This window comes from Tachypleus tridentatus, chromosome 7 (genome assembly GCF_004210375.1).
Source record: "Tachypleus tridentatus isolate NWPU-2018 chromosome 7, ASM421037v1, whole genome shotgun sequence".
Taxonomy (NCBI): Eukaryota; Metazoa; Arthropoda; class Merostomata; order Xiphosura; family Limulidae; genus Tachypleus; species Tachypleus tridentatus.
Window position 1 is genome coordinate 19,228,590 of NC_134831.1, and position 20,842 is coordinate 19,249,431.

General features: G+C 35.7%; 1 protein-coding gene across 3 annotated transcripts in view; it reads left to right on the plus strand.

Moving 5' to 3' along the window:
• Positions 1 to 20,842, plus strand: part of LOC143255242 (coagulogen-like) — a 115,677-nt gene that overhangs the window by 15,103 nt on the left and 79,732 nt on the right. The window contains exon 1 of one of the 3 annotated variants that reach the window (XM_076510591.1): positions 17,904 to 17,922. The exons of the other annotated variants lie outside the window; for them this stretch is intronic. The gene's annotated coding sequence lies outside the window, so the exon portion shown is untranslated. Of the gene's footprint in view, positions 1 to 17,903; positions 17,923 to 20,842 lie in introns of those variants that run through there. 3 annotated transcript variants of the gene reach the window in all.

Consider the following 20,842-nt stretch of genomic DNA (forward strand, 5'->3'; position numbering starts at 1 on the left):
AAATAACAACCTTAAAAAACATGAATTTAACAGCAAACAATGATAAAAATAAAGTTACTGAATTAGAAGAATTTGTATCATTTTTTTCAGCAAGTTTGAGGTTCTATACAGAATTATCGATATTAAAAACACATAAGAAAAAACAGGTAAGCTGCAGTGAAAGACAAACAGAGATCAAGATAAACAGAGTGTGACTATAAAACAAATTCATATTTAGTCTAGAACTTATTTCTCAAGCCTTTTAAAGGTGCATTAGCTTTCAAATGTATGAAATATTCTCTATGCTATAAAACATTTAACATGAGAAAACATGAGAAATATGCCTATAGTCTAACATGACATTTTATCACATTTCTCAGGACTTTAAAAAGAGTAAATAATTCTCTATACTACAGAACATTTACATAAAACAAATATGAGAAAAAATATCTACAGTACAACATGACATTTCATCACATTTCTCAAGCCTTTAAAAAAGTGCATTAGCTTTTGAAACGTACGAAGTATCCTCTATGTTGCATAACAGATGAATGTTAAAAGACAGAAGCTTGCAATAAACGTTCAATCTTAAATCTTAATTCAAATATAAATATTGACTAGTGCTTTGAGCAATAAGAAACTTGGCACAAAGAAACTGACAGCATATTACACTGGTGACAAATCAATAATATCTAACATGTTGTAATACAACTATCAACTACAAGGAGGTTGAGGTTTTGAATGATATTCAATTTACTTCTTCTTTAGCTTCTGACCAACAATGTTTTTCAGCTGCTGTGCTATTTGGTGACTGTAGTTTTGAAGAATTCCTTGATGTTTTAGACCAGGCAGCGTCACCAGTCCGAGAACTGTAAATATATATTAAGGAGTAAAAAAAGAATAAGTTGGTTGGTTGTTTGGCATTTTACAGTGCAAAGCAACTAGGTTATCTGTGCCAAGCTACTGGAAAAAAACTTAAAAGCAAAATTATTAAAATTTGTAAAAAGGAATCGAGGTAACACAAAATGAAGTTTATTTTTTTAATTAAAAACAAAATAACATTAAATTCAATTTACAGTAAATCTAGTTTACAGCCATGAAAGAGAAAGTAAAGTAATACGAGTTTCAAAAGACCTTTTGTAGTATAATTTTAATTATTATAAGTCGCCAGGATGACTAATGGGTAAGTTCAAACATAAACACCAGTCACCTGATATTGGTCTTTCCAGTCTTGGCTTCAAGTTATTTGACATCGTGGCAATTTTCAAATTTTGTATGAAACTAATTTTACTTAAATTTGTAAAAAGGAATCACGTTAAAAAACAAAGTTTAATTTACGAATTAAAAACTTAAATAGCATTAATAAGGCCAATGGCCTTTAGAAAAACTAAAAGCATTTCTAAGGTGGACAGTGACACCATCTCCAATAACACTATCCAACGTAAGGAATATACCTTGGAACAAAACATGTTGAAAATGGTGCCATTGTTGAAATTCGTAACGACGGCATGATAGCAAAATGTGGGCTATTGTGACCTGGGTGTCACACAGACCACACATTGATGCATCATTCCCAGATAAAAGAAAATGAGTTAAAAACGTATGACCAACGTGTAGTCTAGTTAGGACAACTTTCTCTTTAAAGAAACAAGATAGCCAAAGTCCAAGAAAGGGTTTTATGTGGGAAAAACGTGTTTTCACATTGCTCATTCCAAGTCAATTGCCAACTGGCACAGAGTCGAGCCATGAATACAGGACCATAACCCACATATGGAACAGACATAGCAGTGATAGTGACAGAGCAGAGAGAGTTAGCTGTGGTGTCAGAAATCTTGTTCCTGTGAATACCAACATAACCTGGCATCCAGAAGAACTGGATAAAAGATGTTAAAGAGAAATGGGCCAGTTGATTTTGAATGTCAGTGAGAACAGGGTGAGAACTAACGTCAAGCAATTCCAGGGCTAGTAGAGAACTAAGTGAGTCAGTACAAATAATACAATTTGAGTGCTGCGTAGCTTCTACATGATACAGGGCAAGAGAAATGGCATACAGTTTGGCAGTGAATACAGACACTGTAGAGGGGATTCTATGTGCAACCATCAAACCACAACAAACCATGACAGAGCCCACAGAGTCACCTGATTTCAAACCATCCCTATAAATGGAAATGGAAGGATGGTTCGAAATATGCTCATCAAATAAAAATGGTTTATGAGTTTCTGTGTACAAGCTCTGGACAAGGGAAGTACAGAAAGCCCTGGTACAGAGCCAAAGTCCCTGATGATGAATGGGGTCTAGAATTTTCAAGGCTGAGGTCCGGGCAGAGCCACAGACTAGAGATACATAGTCTAGTTTTGATCAATTAACAGAACCACATATTTTTAGCACAGAACATCGATCTACTCCCCAATGGGTGGAAGAGAGGAAATGGAGGATGTTCAGTGCTCTTGTACATTTGACTTATAGCTGCTTGATGTGTAGTATAAAGGTCAGCTTAGAGTCAAAGATAAGCCCCAAGAACTTTGTTTCAGGGAAATCGGGAAGCAAAACTTCACCTACATAGAGTTCAGGATTGAGATTGAAGTTAAAACTGTTTGCTGTGGACAACTTCAGTAAATGATTGAGGGCATTCTGTAGCTGCTGCTCAATAAACCTCATGTTTGATGAGTGACATGAGATGTGAATGTTTGCAACAGTAAGAGGGAGTTGTTAAGTGATAGCAGTAATTTTTATACTGAAAAGTGTGACACTCAAAACACAACCCTGAAGGACTCCAAGTCTTTGCAGGAAAGAATGGGAAAGTGTCGAACCCACATGAACTTGAAATCACCTGTCCATTAAAAATTCTTTAATAAAAAAGGGCAAATGGCTATGTAACCCATATAAGTGGAGGTCTCACAATATGTCATACCTCCACATAGTATCATAAGCCTTCTCAAGGTCAAAGAATATTGATACAAGATGTTGTTGTTTGAGATAGGCTTCTCTGATTGAAGTTTGATGTTGAATCAGGTGATCCACAGTGCAGTACTGTCATCAGAACCCACACTGAGTGAGTGAGTGGGTGGTTGTTTAATTCAAGATGCAGCTCATCAAAGCAACTGGACAATAGTTTTAAGGAATCTTGGAATTCTTCTCAGGCTTAGAGAAAGGTAGGACAATAGCCTAGAGCCATGCATCAAGAAAAAGATTCTCCAGCTGTAACTGGTTAAAAACAATCAAGAGAATAGCAAGAGAAGCAGGAGATAGAAAGAGTAGCATCTTGTAGTGTAAATTATCAGGTGCGACTGATATATATATATAAATGGCTCGTTTGAGTTGAGAAAATATTTTACGTAGAGGGGAGAACAACGTTTCGACCTCCTTTGGTCATCGTCATGTTCACGATTATAGTCATAGAAACCATCAGCCTGAAAGGAAAGAGGTGATTGCCCTGCCTGAGACCTGATGGCTAAGAAGGTGGAGGATGAAGCAGAAGTGCTAGATACCTGGCAAAAGCTTTCACTGAGAGTATCGGTCATGCTCTGGACATCAGCTACTTCCTGACCATGGTGGTATAGGAGACATTCGTTGTGAATTTAATCCAAGATTCCTTCTGGCTTTTACATCTTACCTACCAAGTATGTGCATGGGCCCACTGTAAAGCATTGTGGTTTGAGAGTGTGGGATACCAACGAAAGTATCCCAGGCCCGTTTTTGAGCCTTCTGTACCATGTGACAGGTAGAATTCCACCATGGACAAGGATACTTTGGAAAATGTGTCCAGGTTTTAGGAATACATTGAGTTGCTGCCTGTATAATACAGTCAGTCACTAAAGAAGATGCATCCGAGGAAATGCCTGCACCTAGAACTAAAGGAAGTAGATTTGGGAGTTTGCTGGAATGAGTGTTAGGAAGAGAGATGGATGTTGACGTTGATTCATCAACTTTCTTAACCACAGACATTCAAAAATTTTTCATATAGTTTGAGAACAATTCATTCGAAGGCACGGCAAGATCCGTGTGCACTCCCACAGTAGTAGTGGAATGAAGTGCAGCAGCATAAGTCCTAGGTGAAGTGGTGGACAGTAACTTTTGAGTCTCAGGATAAATAATGTTTTTAATCATTTTCAAATGCTGTACCTCTTTTTCTTCCAACCACTTAGGGAAAGAACGAAAGTTGGATGGGTGAAAGCCGTTACATTTAACACAATGAGGATCTGTTTCACGCTCACAGCCATCGTGGTTCTTGTTATTGCAATGAGTACTCGTCAAGGAATCACGAATGATGTCTTCTAGTGACCGAACCGCTGACATTGGAAACATCTGAGAAGGTTTGGAATATATGGCTGTACATTGTAATTAAGAAAACCTGTCTTGATGGTAGCAGGTGCACATGGTAATGTAAATATCAACAACTGTCTCAATCAGAACAAGCGTGCATGCACAACTACAAAATAATGATCACGCAAATCAGTCGACGTAGCTAGGTATCTCAGTCAGAACAAACGCACATGCACAATTACAAAATAATCAACGTTCAAATCAGTCGACCTAGTTGTGTATCTTAGTCAGAAGAAAGGTGCATGCACAATTACAAAATAATTAACGTTCAAATAAGTTGATCCAGCTGTGTATCCTATTGAGAACAAACGTGCATGCAGAATTACAAAATAATCAATGCTTAACTCACAAAGCACGCAATATATATGTTTACACCATCACAAATAAGTTAAAGGATTAGACTCCCGCTAGTACAGACGTAAGTCTTCCAATTTCCAACGCTAAAATCAGCGGTTCGATTCCCTACTGTAGGCTTAGTGAATAGCCCGATGGAGTTACGATAAGAAAAAACACACACTAAAAATAGTACTCTATCACATTAGAATGTTTTGTCTTTTTTATAAATCTGACTCTTGTTACTTGAACCATGTGATATCACTTGTTTCCAAAAAAGTAATAACGATAGGTCGAACGTCTGACTCCTTGTTTGGTGTTTAATATAAAACTAATGAATAGGCTCTCTGTGCTGTTCCATCTGCGTGTATTTAAACCACATATCTAGTGGCTTAAGCCTTTTGACTTAGTACTAAACCACTAGGATGCAGCACTAATTTTATAAAGACTTCGTACAGGACTTCGATACAGCTACTGAGGGAAGAGGTAAAGATAGCACCTGATTCTCCAGGTTTTAAATACAACTAAAAAATATAAAAGCAGCCAGGAAATAAGGTACAACCACTTTCTGTTGTTACTTGCAACACACCTTCGAAACATTTGGTGGCCTGTTTTTGTCTACGAGGTGGCACCCCATAATCTACTTGTAACATATGTGAAAAATATTAACAACACAAATATATAATAAAGAAAACTTTAAATGAAACAGTAACGATCTGTCGTTAATGTGATAGATTGAGACTACGTTGTGAAAACATGTTCTATTTTTGTCAAAAAATCTCTTGAAAATTTGGAAGAAATTGTTGACTAGAACACCGGAATAAATTCAGCAGCAATATTCTCTTTCTATCATCTGTAACCATTATGGTCAAGGGTTTGAGAATACTTAAGAATCTAGTCAATAATTTGTAAATACAAGACATGAAGCAGCAGGGGAATAAACAAATTATCAGAAGTGTTATTATTATTATTATTATGGCAATTAGGAAGGATTTATTTATTTTGATTTTTTTTTGTTAAATGTGAAGATATTTTACAATAATTGAATCACTCGGTCGATTATTCGGTTTCGTATATATTTCTTTGTTTTAACTATTCGCGCAAAGCCAAATGAGAACTACACTGCACAACAAAGTTTTTACTTCTTGAACACTGTTGGGTGTTCCTTATAGATTTTTGGCTGTTGATCACAAAAATCACATCCAAATTTGCCCATCACGTACCGTTTCATCGAAATCTTCAGTTTTGTCATATTTTTTCTTATATTTGTGTCCAACAATTTTCGTCTGTGTAAGAGACCTATGAACAATATTTTGTGCAGTCTGGGCATGTGCAGACATGAAATCAGGCCAGGTTGGAAACTGTTCAGTGGAAGTCTGCAGCCCGGGCATGCCTTGGCACCCGGAGCCAGCTTGACACTGTCTCAGCAGGCTATTAAAGTGGCTTGCATACACAGGTACTGCTCATTGGATCAATATATACCTTATAGTGTTTACGTATTGTTTCAGAATATAACATTGCCTCAATAGCATGGTAACAAGTAAGTTAGATGTTATAAACGTTTTACAGAACGATTGGTGTCTGTCAATGTCGTAACAGCCGCGATACATTCTGCTATATTTGTGGCGAGTATACGCTTGTTTATCAGAGACGCTCAATGACTGCTCTTGTGAAGAAACCATATCATTTGTACTCAGGCTCTAAAATTGGTGATCAAGACCAGCAATGGGCTCCTCACATTTGTTGTGCGACATGTGCTGTCTGTATGAGAGCTTGGCTCAGAGGCACTCGAAAAAGAATGCCGTTTGCTGTCCCGATGATATGGCGAGAACAGAAAGACCATGAGACGGACTGTTAATTCTGTTTGAGTGATGTGTCTGGTTTCTCTGCCAAAAACAAGAAGTCAGTTGAATACCCTGATCTGCTCTCAGCAATGAGACTCATGCCACATGACGACAGTCTTCCAATTCCGAAACCACCAGAGGAATGGACCTTAGACGAACCAGTTAAATAAACTGCAATGCAGGGAACTGGCAGTGACATTGATCCGGATTTTGAACCGTGCTCCTCAGGCGATCCACATCTCATAATACAGTCAGAATTAAACGATCTGGTCAGAAATTTGGGTCTGTCAAAAGCAAAAGCCGAATTGCTGGGTGCGAGACTGCAGGAATGGCGTTTGCTGTCATCATGTACGAAAATTTCTGTTTTTTCGAAGTCGCCAAGGTGATATAACAAAATTCTTTGCACAAGTTGGCAGTCTCTGTTTCTGTGTTGACATCAAAAGATTGTTCTCTGCTTTGGGTTGTAAATTTGCTTTGTTTGACCTGCAAGAGTGGCATATCTTTATTGATTCATCAATGTTAAGCCTCAAAGCTGTTCTGTTACACAAGACAACGTTCACCTTTCAATACCTGTTGGCTATGCAGCACACATGAAAGAAACCTACGAGAACATGGAAATGTTGCTGAAGCACATCCAGTACAGCAAGTACAACTGGAATATCATAAAGATTTGAAAGTCGTTAGTCTGTTACTGGGACTGCAGCTTGGCTATACAACGTAATGTTGTTTCATCTGTGAATGGGACAGTCGTGCCAAACAGTCATATAATTCTATACAGAGCTGGCCACTCCGTAAAAATTTAGTTCCAGGGCAGAAAAATGTGGCACATGAATCGTTTGTCGACCCGGCAAATATTTTTTAGCCTTCTCTTCACATAAAATTGGGACTTATGAAGAATCTCGTGAAAGCAACGAACAAAGAAGACGAAGTTTTTTGTTATTTATGACAGATGATCCCAAGAATAACTGAGGCCAAGATCAAAGGGGGCGTTTTTGTTGGCCCTCAGATCAGATATGTTACGAGTGACAAGCAGCTCGGAGACATGTTAGTTGAGTCGGAAAAGGTTGCCTGGAAAGCCTTCAAAGACGTTGTCGACAATTTTCTTGGCAATTAGAAAGCCCCACAAACATTCAGCAGGTAGACAAACTTCTCAAAGCATACAAAACAATGAAGTGCAACATGTCACTCAAGATTCATTTCCTCCACTCACACTTGGACTTTTTCCCCGCAAATCTCGATGCTGTCAGTGACGAACACGGTGAAAAGTTTCACCAGGACATTCTTACAATGGAGAAACGATGTCAAGGCAACTCGAATCCGTCAATGCTTGCTGACTACTATTGGACACTGCAACGGGATGCACCGGACATTGGATACAAACGAAAATCAGGAGCAAAACACTTTTAATTATGTTGAACTTAATAGCGTATTAGAAACCTAAACGCAATTAAATACGTTATTACCGGTAAATAATCTTACGAGATAAAAATATTAAATAAAACAAAATATACGATTTGATAATTAACAATAATTTATGATAAGTAGGAAAAAGAAATCTATTATATGAGAACTTACAATAAAATGATCATTTGACAATAATATATGATAGTTAACACCATTTAGTGCAATAGTTGATATCTATTAACATTTATTAACATTCCATCAAGTTGAAAGAATGATTTATATAACGTGACCATCAAAGTATTATATATCTATATATATAGAAATAATTTTGGAGATTCACAATTTCTTTACAGTTCATGTCGCTACATCTGTTCATGCTCTATCCAACCAGCGTACATTGTGGCAATAGTCCTTCAAGATACTCGCAGTTGAGGAAGGTTTCATCATAAATTTGTGTCATTCGAAAACTCCAAAGTCATATAATATACGAGGACGATGGTCTCCCAGTCCCTGCGTCAAAAGCATGGTCAAAAAGAAGTTCATAGGCAATTTGTATGACATCCTGACTGGTATGTTCTCGTATGTAATAGCGTGGATATTTGTGTTATTCTTCAGCTGTTTGAGGTATGCCATAAATGAATGAATATGTTTGGTAAAGAGTTTATACACGAGTGATTGGCATTGTTTTTCCCAGGCAACAATCCTTTTTATTATGTTGTGTACTATTGTCTGCGGCACTTCGACAAGTTTTGTCACTGATGTTTTCGTTCGAGCATTCTCACATTCCGCTTAATAAAGCTGGAATATGACTTGTTGCAGGTCTCTTTCTGAGCAGTCCTGGGACCCTAAGTTGATCCATATGTCTTCATTTTTCAATGTTATTATCTGAATATGCATACATGAAAAAAAAACTAAATTAATGTGAGTAAGGAAAGAAGGTGAAAGAACATGGCCGATAAATAAAAACAATCATAAGCCAAAGGAATATCGTGATTGATTGATATGAATTAGTAAACTATCGTTGGTGTAATGTTATATTCAAATCGTCAGGTGGAGGAAACATCATATATAAGGTAAGTAAATGTTCAACTGTTGGGAATGAATTTCCATGGTGGATTGACCTGGGTGTTCAATTAACTCTCATAATGGTACTACTACTCTGAAAACAGCGTTGGATCTATTTAGTACAAAGACCCTTAAGATAAATAGTAACAGGCGGAATAGTAATTTGGTTCTAAAGCAAGTGGGTAAAACAGGTGACCTCTTCAAGCGGTATTTGACCCTCTCTCGGGGAAATTAGAAGTTTAATTAAATTAAAGGCATTGATTACGCGTAAATATTAGTACCGATAAAAAGTTTATGATATCTATAATATATTAAACATATGGTAAAATTACAAAGAATCACTGTTTTGGGGAAATTTTAATTACCAACAAGTTCTTGTGAAAAAAAATGAAAAGCCACAAGTATACACAGAAAGAAAATGCGGACACAAATGTGTGAGTTAAGGAGAAAATAAAGGCGAATCGCTTTAGTAAACTAACAGGTTTATCCTTCGCCTTGTTTGTTGGTATAAGCCACTTTATGTTATTTGGAATGTGCTAAAAGTTTTTTTTTTGTTGCTGTTGTATTGGCAATTTGTTCGTTTGAACAGCTTACACTCCTCTTTAAGTTTAATTGAAGAAATAACACAAAACTATAAGTAGTTTATTTTCTCGTTAGACAAGAAATTTTTCATTGGGTAAGTTTAAGTACCAACACTTCTACAATACAGGGTCTGACCCTCCCAGGTCACATGATCAAACAACGGCGAAATGAGACAATTATGGACAGAGATCATATGGTCCATCGTGTGGCTTAGGCTGAAAACGTCATCAGTAACAACAGTTAAAAAAATCTCATGTTGTCCCAAATTCTTTTCTCTGTTAACATCACACAAAAATATAACGTTTTAACCTTTACCTCATGGTAATGAACCATGATAGGAATATTTAATTACAAAACAAAGAAACTAAATTAAATATGAATGCTAGCCCGACATATGGTTATCTTTATACAATAGGTTTAAAATATTTCACATATTATCAAGACACATCAAGCGCACGTGTTTGCTCATTTTGTTTTAATGTCAAAACCATATCGGTAAACCTTCCGCTGTGTTCAAAGATGGAAATTGAACTTCTGATTTTAGTTTTGTAAGTTCGTGAATATACAGTTCTTCTACCAGGAAACAGATAATAAAACCATCGAGTTACAGATATAGTGTACAATGTTGCTTGATCCTGTATTTTCTGATATTTCTGTACTTAATAAATTCTTTCTCTGATCTCAATACTTTGATCTGATACTTTTTTCTCTCTATGAACTCTGTTATTTACTTCCTTTTAATCTATTCGTTTACTTGTATTACGCCAATTATTTTTACCGATCATCAGAGATTGATTCCATTGGTTTTCAAAAATTCTTCCTATTTTTTTCTATTGTGTCATTATACATATATCCATATAATTTCAGTTATTTCTTTCTTCCCGTATTATTTATCTCGTTTCAACCTAGAAAGAGTGAACGGTGTTTATTTCGGTTAGTCAGCCTATTTGGTCTTTAAATTATAGTTTAACAACACGAATTTAGCGAGAGACTGGACATTGGACATCCAAATATCTAAAACTTCAAATTTTGGACATTGTACTTTCGAATATCTAGAACCCAAATTCTAGATAATGGTCATTCGAATAAAAAAAACCACAACAAAGGAAGAGACTATCTGTCGTTATCAGGGATTTGGGCCCGAAATATAGTGTTATAAGATTACACACAGCCTTAGTCTTTGGGCATTAAACAGGAACAAAGGTTCTGCGTTTACAGGTGTGAACGTAATGGCAATTTAAATATTTAAAATTAAAAATTTTGATAATGGATAATTACATATTTAAAATCAAATTTTCAAATCAACGACCATAGAAGACATATTAAGAAATGAGCTTTGATAATTCCAATTACTAAAATTTTTATTTTTTGAAATATTAGATCCTCTACCTGGTGGATATACATGTGCAGCACGACACATCGTATCCGTCACTGACTTTATAATTATAAACAAATACACAGGAAACCTTTGATGAGAAATGTTTTTTTTTTTTAATTTATGTTTATATTGTTGCAATGCTAAATACGTGCAGTAGAAATTATCAAATTATCATGTAGTGTATTGCATGTTACGAGTGTGCACAAAGTACTCATTGTACAATAATAAATATCGATATTTAAACAATAACTTTCTCTCTTAATGACAGCTTTAGAATATACATTCAGTTAGGTTTCTTGCAGAATAAATATATGTAAGATTATTTGTTTCACGTACTGTGATCTCCAGTGTCGTTCAGCGAAGACCGATTCATATCTGAGTGTTTTCTGCAGAATATAGGAGTTTAGGCCCGGCATGGCCAAGCGTATTTTGGCGTTCGATTCGTAATCCGAGGGTAGCGAGTTCTAATCACAAAGTATGAGAGAAGATCATAGCTCATCTACAGATAGTGACTCAGAAGATGAACTTTTGGATTAATGTAAATTAACAGACATTTCATCCAAATTTATTTCTGAACATGAGCCCTGCTTTTACAACATAAACGCTACAGTATGTGGTCATGGATGGCAGGAAGAAATCCAGACCACTATTGAAAATAATTTCCAAAGCATCAGCAACCATGTCCTATCTTTGAAAACAAAAGCAAGCGATTTTCTCGAGGAAGATGTCAGACTTCAGTCGGTAACAACAACATAATGTAACTCAGAAATTAAAATGATTAAGATCTTTAGTTGCTTTGCTGCCTCCAAAAAACCACCCACCTCATCTTCGGAGGATAAAGAGATCAACACCTAACTCGATGGTCCATGCATTCCTGATAAAAGCAATCCTCTAGGTTATTGAAAAATCCATTAAAAGTTTCCTATTTCTACTGCCCAAACGCTTTCTGAGTGTTCCCGCATCCTCTGCCAAATTGAGGGTTTCCTTGTCATCGCAGGCAAAACCTTCAAAACCTGATCACTATCGCTTCACTACAAGATATTTCAAAGACTGATGTTCGTATAGACCAATGGACAGTTATAACAAATGTATTCTTCTCTAAAATAAACTTTTGTCCTAAAATTTTGTTATTGTATTTTGAAAAATAAAAGCATTGAAATCTTATTATTTTTACAAATTTTGTTTGATTTAGTTTCTAAGAAAATTGATTCATAAAATAAGACTATTGTTTTATTATTACCGCATGTTATCTGACAAAGTATTCGTATAACGTCTCCACGGTTAAAATGGCGAGTATTTTTGGTGTTACGGGGATTCGAATTCGTGATCCTCAGATTACGAGTCGAGTGTTTTAACTACCTGGCCATGCCGGGCCACCAGTGTTAGTGTGATTCTCATTGTTCGTTTATCTATTTCTCCCTTTTCGTGTCTTCTCTGATTTCCACAGACAATTTAAAATCTACTTGTCCAATCTGTACAACCTGAAAATTTTGGTCTTTCACAGAGTGACTATAATTATTCTCCGTTATTCATGGCATTCCACTGATTATTTTCTCTAACTTATCAAGGTAAACAAACATGTTTTGTTGTTATATCTTCCTACTTTACTTTATATTTGTCTGACCATACTGTTTTAACTAATTAAACATGTTTAGCTGCTATAGCTTTCTGTTTAAGACATATTTTTGTTGGATTATACTGTTTCAGCTTGTTAGCTGTTTAAAATCTATTTTATTGTGTTCATTGACTTCTATTTCTGAGTAGTACACACTTCTGTTCCCAACCTATTAAATTTTTTTTTCTGTTTAAGCATATTTTAAACTGTTCTTTTAAACTGCTTAACCATATTATTACCTAATCTTCTTGTCTAGTCATGTTTTTGTATGGTGTATCCATCTAACTCCTTTTTCTCTTCGTTTTACATTCTTTATATCAACTGCAATTTCAAAAATTTGTATTTATCATATTAACAATCGGGCCTGGCATGGCCTAGCGCGTAAGGCGTTAGACTCGTAATCCGAGTATCGCGGGTTCGTGTCCGCGTAGCGCCAAACATGCTCGACTTCCCAGCCGTAGGGGCGTTATAATATGACGGTCAATCCCACTACAAGAGTAGCCAAAGAGTAGCGGTGGGTGATGATGACTAGCTGTCTTCCCTCTAGTCTTACACTGGTAAATTAGGGACGGCTCGGTGCAGTGGACTGACAACCTACTCACTTAAATCCTTGTTGAAGAATCTGCAAGAGATTGCGGCCCTATGTTCCTAGATGGAATCTAATGGTAATAACTAACTATATTAACAACTGATTATAAAAACAAAGGAAGCCATTATTCACAGTATTTATTTTCGCATTTCTAGGTTCACAGACTCATATCTAAAACAGCAAAACATTATATCATACTTTGACTTGTTTCTTTCTTTTTAAACATGTTCAAGTCCAGTTAGATATACACTAATAGTGACTATACAACGGCACTTACCATTTTTACCTTTTGAACAACGGCTGAAGAGTTCGTTCTAGCTTGCGTGCAAACTTTATATAAATTGCAGAGAAAAACACTAGTTTTTATTAATTATTAAATATCAAAATGTATTAAAATTCTCAAATATGCCTTTTAGTTTCAAAATACAGATATACATTCAATAAATATATATCAAAACAAATCGACAAGACATTGTCTATCTATTCGTAGTTTCAATAAATGCAAATATTAAAACTATTATTGTGTGAACGAACATGCGTGTTTAAAAGGTGTATCTAATTGTGCTTCAGGTAAGCGTCATGTAGTTCTTCATTCAAACTATTTTCAGGTGGTAACCAAAACTCGATGACGAACATAGGATTCATATAATTTTTACCAGCATTTTCGTTTACTTATAAAGTAATAATGATAGATAATAACATTACAATTATTTATTCGTACCTAAAGTTACAGAATTTTTGTAGTATAAGTAAATAAAAACACTCTGTTAATTACAAATAACTTTCAATTCCATAACTTTATCATAAGTGTATTCATTAACCACTTATTTGGGGGTTTTATTTGGACCGCTTAAAATAAATAAAATAATCCTCACATTAATTGTTCTTAAAAAACACAAGAATTATCCAGCGCGTTTCTTTTTAAATAAACAGCTTCATAAGGTATTTACAAATTGAAATCAAAATTTGAAATGTTGTCTTTTTAGTTAGCAAAATAATAGAATCAGTAGGCGCATTTCGCTTTCACGTGATTAACTCTAGAGATGTCCGAAAGGTAATTAATGCTTAAACAAAACTAGTACATCAAACAAGTTAGTGCTAAAATTTTACATCCTCGTTTGTTTGTTTATTTAACAAGTCTTAGAAAAGAAGAAAGAATCAGTGAACGTACTGAAAAATAAAGATTTGTATTCGTGTGAAATTAGTTATAGTAAATGATTTAGATTGGTTTGTTTTGAAAAATATATATGTTAAAACGGCTGATATGCAGGAGAAAACTTTATGTAGAGGAGCAAACAACGTTTCGACCTTCTTCGGTCATCGTCAGGCTCACAAAGAAAGAGGTAACTGACCGATTGCTGACCACATGTTTGAAGGGGGTGTGTAATGCAGTTTAGTAACGTAGAGGGCGTGCTTAGATGTTTGATTGTATTCATTCATATAGGTATAAAGGTTTTTCTTTGTATTGGTTTATTTTGGGCTTGAGTTGTCGTATAAGTAAGGCTTCTTTAATTTTGCGTTTGTTTATGTTTGTTTCTTTATGTAGTATTTGGGTGTTTTCTACGGTTATGTTGTGTTTATTTCATTTGCAGTGTTCGAAAATGTGTGAAGGTTACTTTTTGTGTTCTATAAATCTGGTTTTCATTTTTTACTTGTTTCTCTAACATAGAAGTCGTGGCAGTTATCTCATTGTATTTTATAAATAATGTTGGTGTTGTGTTTGTCAGTGTAAGTTTTACATGGTGTAGACCTTAGTTTTGTGTCTGGTTTTTGAATACATTTGGTATTTACTGGAATGTCATAATTTGTTACTAGTTTTTGCCAAATGTTGGTTATTTTTCTGCTGATGTCAGGAATATATGGTTTGCAGCAGTATATGGTTTAGTGATTTTTTTAATTCGTGGGATATATTTACTTTTGTTTGTTGATTTTGCTTTTCGTCTAGGTGTGTGTGTATAATGTTTTTTACGGTTTGTGGAGGAAACTTTTAGATGTTGATGAAGTTTTATTTTGTTTAATTCATCGTTAATTTTATCTGACGAGCATAGTTTTATTGCTGTGTTTATTTGATTTTTTATAATGTTGAGTTTTTGTTTTCTTTCATGTGCTGAGTCCCAAAGAATGTACAGTCCAGTATGAGTGATTTGTCGGTGGATTTCTGTTTTAAATTGTGTATCGGTTCTTGTAATTATGAGGTTAAGAAATAATATTTGATTTCTTTCTTCCTGTTCACATTTGAAGTTAATATTGGGATGCATAAAGTTAATGTGATTGAAAAAATTAAGTGTGTTCTATAGATGTGAATCCCGCAATCGTGTTGTCTACCAGAATAGTGGTGGATGTAATGCTGTGTTAATTGCTTGTGTTTCAACTTGTGTCATAAAAATATTGGTTAGAACTGGTGATACTGGATTGCTCATGCTCAGGCCATTTGTTTGTATATAGTTGTGGTTGTTGAACATTAAGTTTGTCTTCATCGTGGTGAATTACATGAGGGTTGCTAATTGGTTGTTGGGAATGTCTATTGATGGGTTAGGGTCTCGGATATTGAGTTCTAGGGCTATCCTGCAGGCTTCAGCGGTTAAGACTTCTGTGAAGAGGGACATGCCATCGAAACTGGCCATTAAAGCTTTATGATTAAGTTGATTAAGTTTGAATTTGAAATTAAAAGAGTCTTTGATGAATAACCTGGCTGGTATTACTTATTTGGAGAATGCCTGTGCTATGTATTTACCAAGATTGTAATTAAACAATTCATACGATTATTGGTCATAGTGGACAATCTGGTTTATGAGGTTTGGGGTTGCCATATATTTGTGGTGTGCATAGGTAGAAATAAAGTGTTTTTGAAATATTACTAAAAATGAAAAAAACCAACACAGTGTCGAAATTGTGGGATTCACCGTCGGATTATAACGTCCGCACGGCTGAAAGGGTAAGCATGTTTGGTATGATGGTGTTTCAAACTTGCGACCCTCAGATTATGAGTCGAGTGCCTTAACCACCTGGTCATGTCGGGCCAAATAATTTATAAGGCATAAAACTAGGAAAAACTTAGACATTTGTTCGATATGCGAACTCGTCCACTTTACTAGACTATAACGACAGTCAGAAGGTTGCATTTATATAAAGTACCAGAATTTAATGCCACCGTGCTAAACGTCGTTTCTTCAAAAACATTAAAAGTACTGGGCATCGTGTTATGGAAGATAAACTAACGCAGTCAACTACCCTAAAATCATATGTTTAGGTGGAGGAATGTAACTAAATTAAAGAGTTTAATCAGCATCAGTTACCTTCACGATATCTTTTAAAACCTTTCTGGAAATTCTTAATTTTCTTACACACAAACAAATTCTAGTTTTTGTCGCACTCAAATTAATAGAAATAATTAACACAATAACATGAATAAAACCTCTGCTTTGAGAACAAATACATTACAGTTTGTTGTGATTTGGGTTAAAGTTATGTACTTTGCATGGTTTGTTTGTTTTCAATTTCACGCAAAGCTACTTCAGGGATATCTGCGCTAACCGTCCCTAGCCTAGGGTTTAACCTGCTGCACTCTGTATCCGAGAGAACTTATTCGTGTTCCATTCGTGAGTGTTTTATAAAAGTGACAGCCAAGTCCCAATATTCAATTAGAGTAGTTCAAGAGTTGGCGTTGGTTGGTGTTGACAAGCTGATTCCCTTCTATCACCTCAGAACAAAGTTTCAGCGTTTCCTTTATATAACTCGGTAAAAAAACAAAAAAAACAACAACAAAACAACCTTAGCACAGTTTTCTTTGTATAGGTTGGACAGCAGTAAGTCTTCGGATTTACAATCTTAAGCTCAAGGGCTCGATTCTCCTCAGTAGTCGCAGCAGATAGCCCGGCACACAAAGTCGTTTTCATATATATAGTACATAGCTACTTTGACAATATTTTTACTTTCTTCTTAATGTGTGGCTCGAAGAGACTCGAAGATATCTTTTTATTTTCATTTTCATTTCACTTTTGTTACATCTTGGAGAAATGCACAGTGATGTGTCTGCAAAGTTGTCCTACTAAAAACCGGCATTTGATAGTCGTGATGATAGATAGCCCATTGTGCATCTCTGTGCTTAATAATAACAAAAAGAAGGTAATTTTCATTGTGTTCATTTTGTTCGTTTTCTTTTGTGCATAGAATAAAACGCGAAAGAATATTTTTGAAACATCTTCGTCGTGTATTTAGATGTTCGTGTTTTATTTGTTTGTTTGTTTTGCATAAAATGTCTTTTGCTAATCTACCAAGAAAACGTTTACAGCTCTTACATTCTTTAAAGTAAAGATCGTTAGTTTCCAGTCGTACATGTACTTGTGAATCATTTAGGTTTTCGGTAGTTCAGAATAAGTTACGCAACAATAGGTTAAACCAAAACCTGTTCTTGTACGGCGTAAACATTCAGGCAAACTGCCAGGTTTATGGCGACTTTCTTTTTTTGTTGTTTAGGCGCAAAGCTACGCAATGGCTATTTTTTATGTGCCCACCACAGATATCAGAACTAGATTTTCAGCATTATAAGCCTTCAGATTTACAGCTGAGACGTAAAATTAGGTGGAATGTTTTCTGTAACCTTGATACAGAGATATATAATGTGTCGTGTGAGTGCAGTTTTATAGAAAGTATTGCAAAAATAAATTGAACGTTTTACGGGTAACCTCCCAAGTCTCGACATTATATTAAATTAAATGGAATTTTCCGAGTAAAAACCAAAATCTAAATTAGCAGAAACGAAAGTTTATTTCCAGCAACAAAAAAGAAATAAACAAATAATTGAATATCGCAAGTTTGTAACACAAACAATTAAATTTGAAAATGAAAATTTAAATGACGATACACTAGAAGAAACATTTCCCAACAAAATGTGTAAGATGGGAAATTTGAAAATGCTTAAAGCGAGACGACGATTGATTGTTTTGAATTAAGCACAAAGCTACACAATGGGCTCTCTGTTCTCTACGCACTACGAGTATCGAAACCCGGTTTTTTAGTGTGTAAGTCCACAGACATACCGCTGTGCCACTGGTGGGCACATGACGAAGGAAAAAAATAATATTTCACAGCTTACCAAAAACAAGTTTACGAACAGATCAATACTATTTTAAACTATTAATTAAGCAATTATAATACAGGTTTTGTCAATATTTAATGACTGAAACCGTACATAGAAATGACAAGTAACACGAAAGCTATCTGTTTTAAACGTTTCTAATTGAGCAGTGTAAGACTAGAGAGAAGACAGCTAGTCATGACCACCCACCCCAAATCTTGGGCTACTCTCTTACCAACGAATATCGGGATTGACCATAACATTATAACGCCCCCACTGCTGAAAGGGCGAACATGTTTGGTGTGATGGGGATTCGAACCCGTGACCCTAATATCATGAGTCGAACGCCTTAACCACATGGCCATGCTGGGCCTCTCAACATCGGTAATTACCAAGTAATCGTTTACAAAGAACAAGTAACACGTTCAGTTGTAACTTTCATTACTAAATATCGTCTGAGAATTTAATAGAACAGACTTTACGCACAAGGCTTGTTGTTACTACGGACGACTTGTTGTTTTGTTTTCTCCTTTTCTAAGGTTTTCCATTGGGCAGTAGTTTAGCACTAACAAAGTTGCGAAGTCAAGTGAAACAAGAATATGGGTTCTTAAGCAGTACTGAATAGTTTCTGAACACTCCTTATTGTTTCGCAAGCCCCGGAGATATGAACCGGAAAATGGTGCCAAAATAAATAAATAAAAACAAATATCGAAAGGATACATAGCAAACAAATAAAATTATGTAGCCGAACGAATTTATTGAGACCCTAAAATAACAGCAGAGCTACACAAGTAATCTTAAAATAAGCTGACTTGATCTATAGGCACAAAAACAGTAGATTTGCCCTGCAATTTTTGATATCAGTAATAACAACATAAGCGTCCCCGCTGGTAGAGCAGTATGTTTACGGTTTTACAACGCTAAAATTAGGGGCTCAATTCCCTCGGTGGACTCAGCATATAGCCCAATGTGGTTTTGCTATAAGAAAACACACACACACAATATAAGCTGGATTTCATGGTGAACAGCATTTTCAATCACTGGTTTATAAATAATGCATAGCAAAAATAAAGTTATAGCGCCACTGAAAGAAAGAGAGAAAAATTTGTATTTTACAAAATGTAAAAAAAAAACAGTTTCGGGATATTAGTGCCTTAGTTTTATTCCATGCGATTATATATGGAAAATCTATTTTTATTGTAACCAACAAAAAGTGGAATTGACCGTTACATTATAACGTCTCCACGGCTGATCAGACTAGCATGTTTGGTGGGGTAGGGGATTTGAACCCGAGAAGTTCGGATTATGATTCGAGCTCCCTAACCACCAGGCCTGTATACTACTTTACATATCCATTACACATATGGTATCTGAAGAAATGTGGATAAATTCTAACGGATTTATAGCAAAGTGGTGAACCTGAAGATTTGTCATATCAAAATTTGGTTAAAGTTTGGTCCCTGTTGCGGGCACAGTGTAGATAGTCAGTTGAGTAGCTCTGCGCTTAATAACATAGCAAATAGATTATAGGCAAAGTATTAAGGCTGCATGTTACTGAGTTACTAATTAACTGTTCTTGTTATTTTATTGTATTTTGCACAAAACTATTCGAATACTGCCTGCATAAACCATCCTTAAATTTGAAATGATAGATTACCTACCACCAAATTTTGGGCTACTCGGCTCGGCATGGCCAGGTATTTGGGGTATTGACTCGTAATCTGAGGGTCGCGGGTTCGAATCCTCACCCAAGAAACATGCTCACCCTTTAAGCCGTGGGGGCATTATAATGTTACAGTCAGTCCCGTTGTTTGTTGGTAAAAGAGTAGCTCAAGAGTTGGCGGTAGATAGTGGTGACTAGCTACCTTTCCTCTAGTTTTTCAGTGCTCAAAAAGGGACGGTTAGCGAAGATAACCATCGTGTAGCTTTGTGCAAAATACTGAACAGAGCAAATATTGGGATTTTACCGTCATTTTTATAACTCAGCGCGATTTATTTGTGGCGCGACACAAACTTGAGAACATTTGAATTCATAATCTGGAACGCTTACCATTGGTTTGTTTATTTTGTTTGTTTGTTTGTTTTGAATGACCACCCACCCCAACTCTTAGGCTACTCTTTTACCAACGAGTAGTGGGATTGACCGTCACTTTATAACGCCCCCACAGCTAAAAGGGTGAGCATCTTTCGTGCGACCGGGATTCGAACCTGCGACTCTCGGATTACGAGTCGAACGACTTAACACACTTGGCCATGCCGGGCCACTAACCATTAAAACACGCACATTTCAGCAACTAATAGGATGTTTGTTATGTGACAGCAACAAACGTTTCTGAATAGCAAATGTGTTAAAGTAATGGTTTGCATCATTACATGAATCTCTATATGAGTTTGAATCTCTCCTATTTCTTTTTATACTGTGTCACTTCGTTTTATAATTAAGCAAAATAAGACACGATGAACCACGGTAGGGCGGTTCTAAAGCATATTTTACTACCTATAAAATAACAACGTTGTATAACCTTTCATACTCCATAGTTTTAATCTAGTCTGTTGTTAATATGGAGCCTCATATACATCCATATATATATATTTATATCTGTGTTCAGGCTGTGGATGCAATTTAACGTTTACATGGTCATGTATATATAT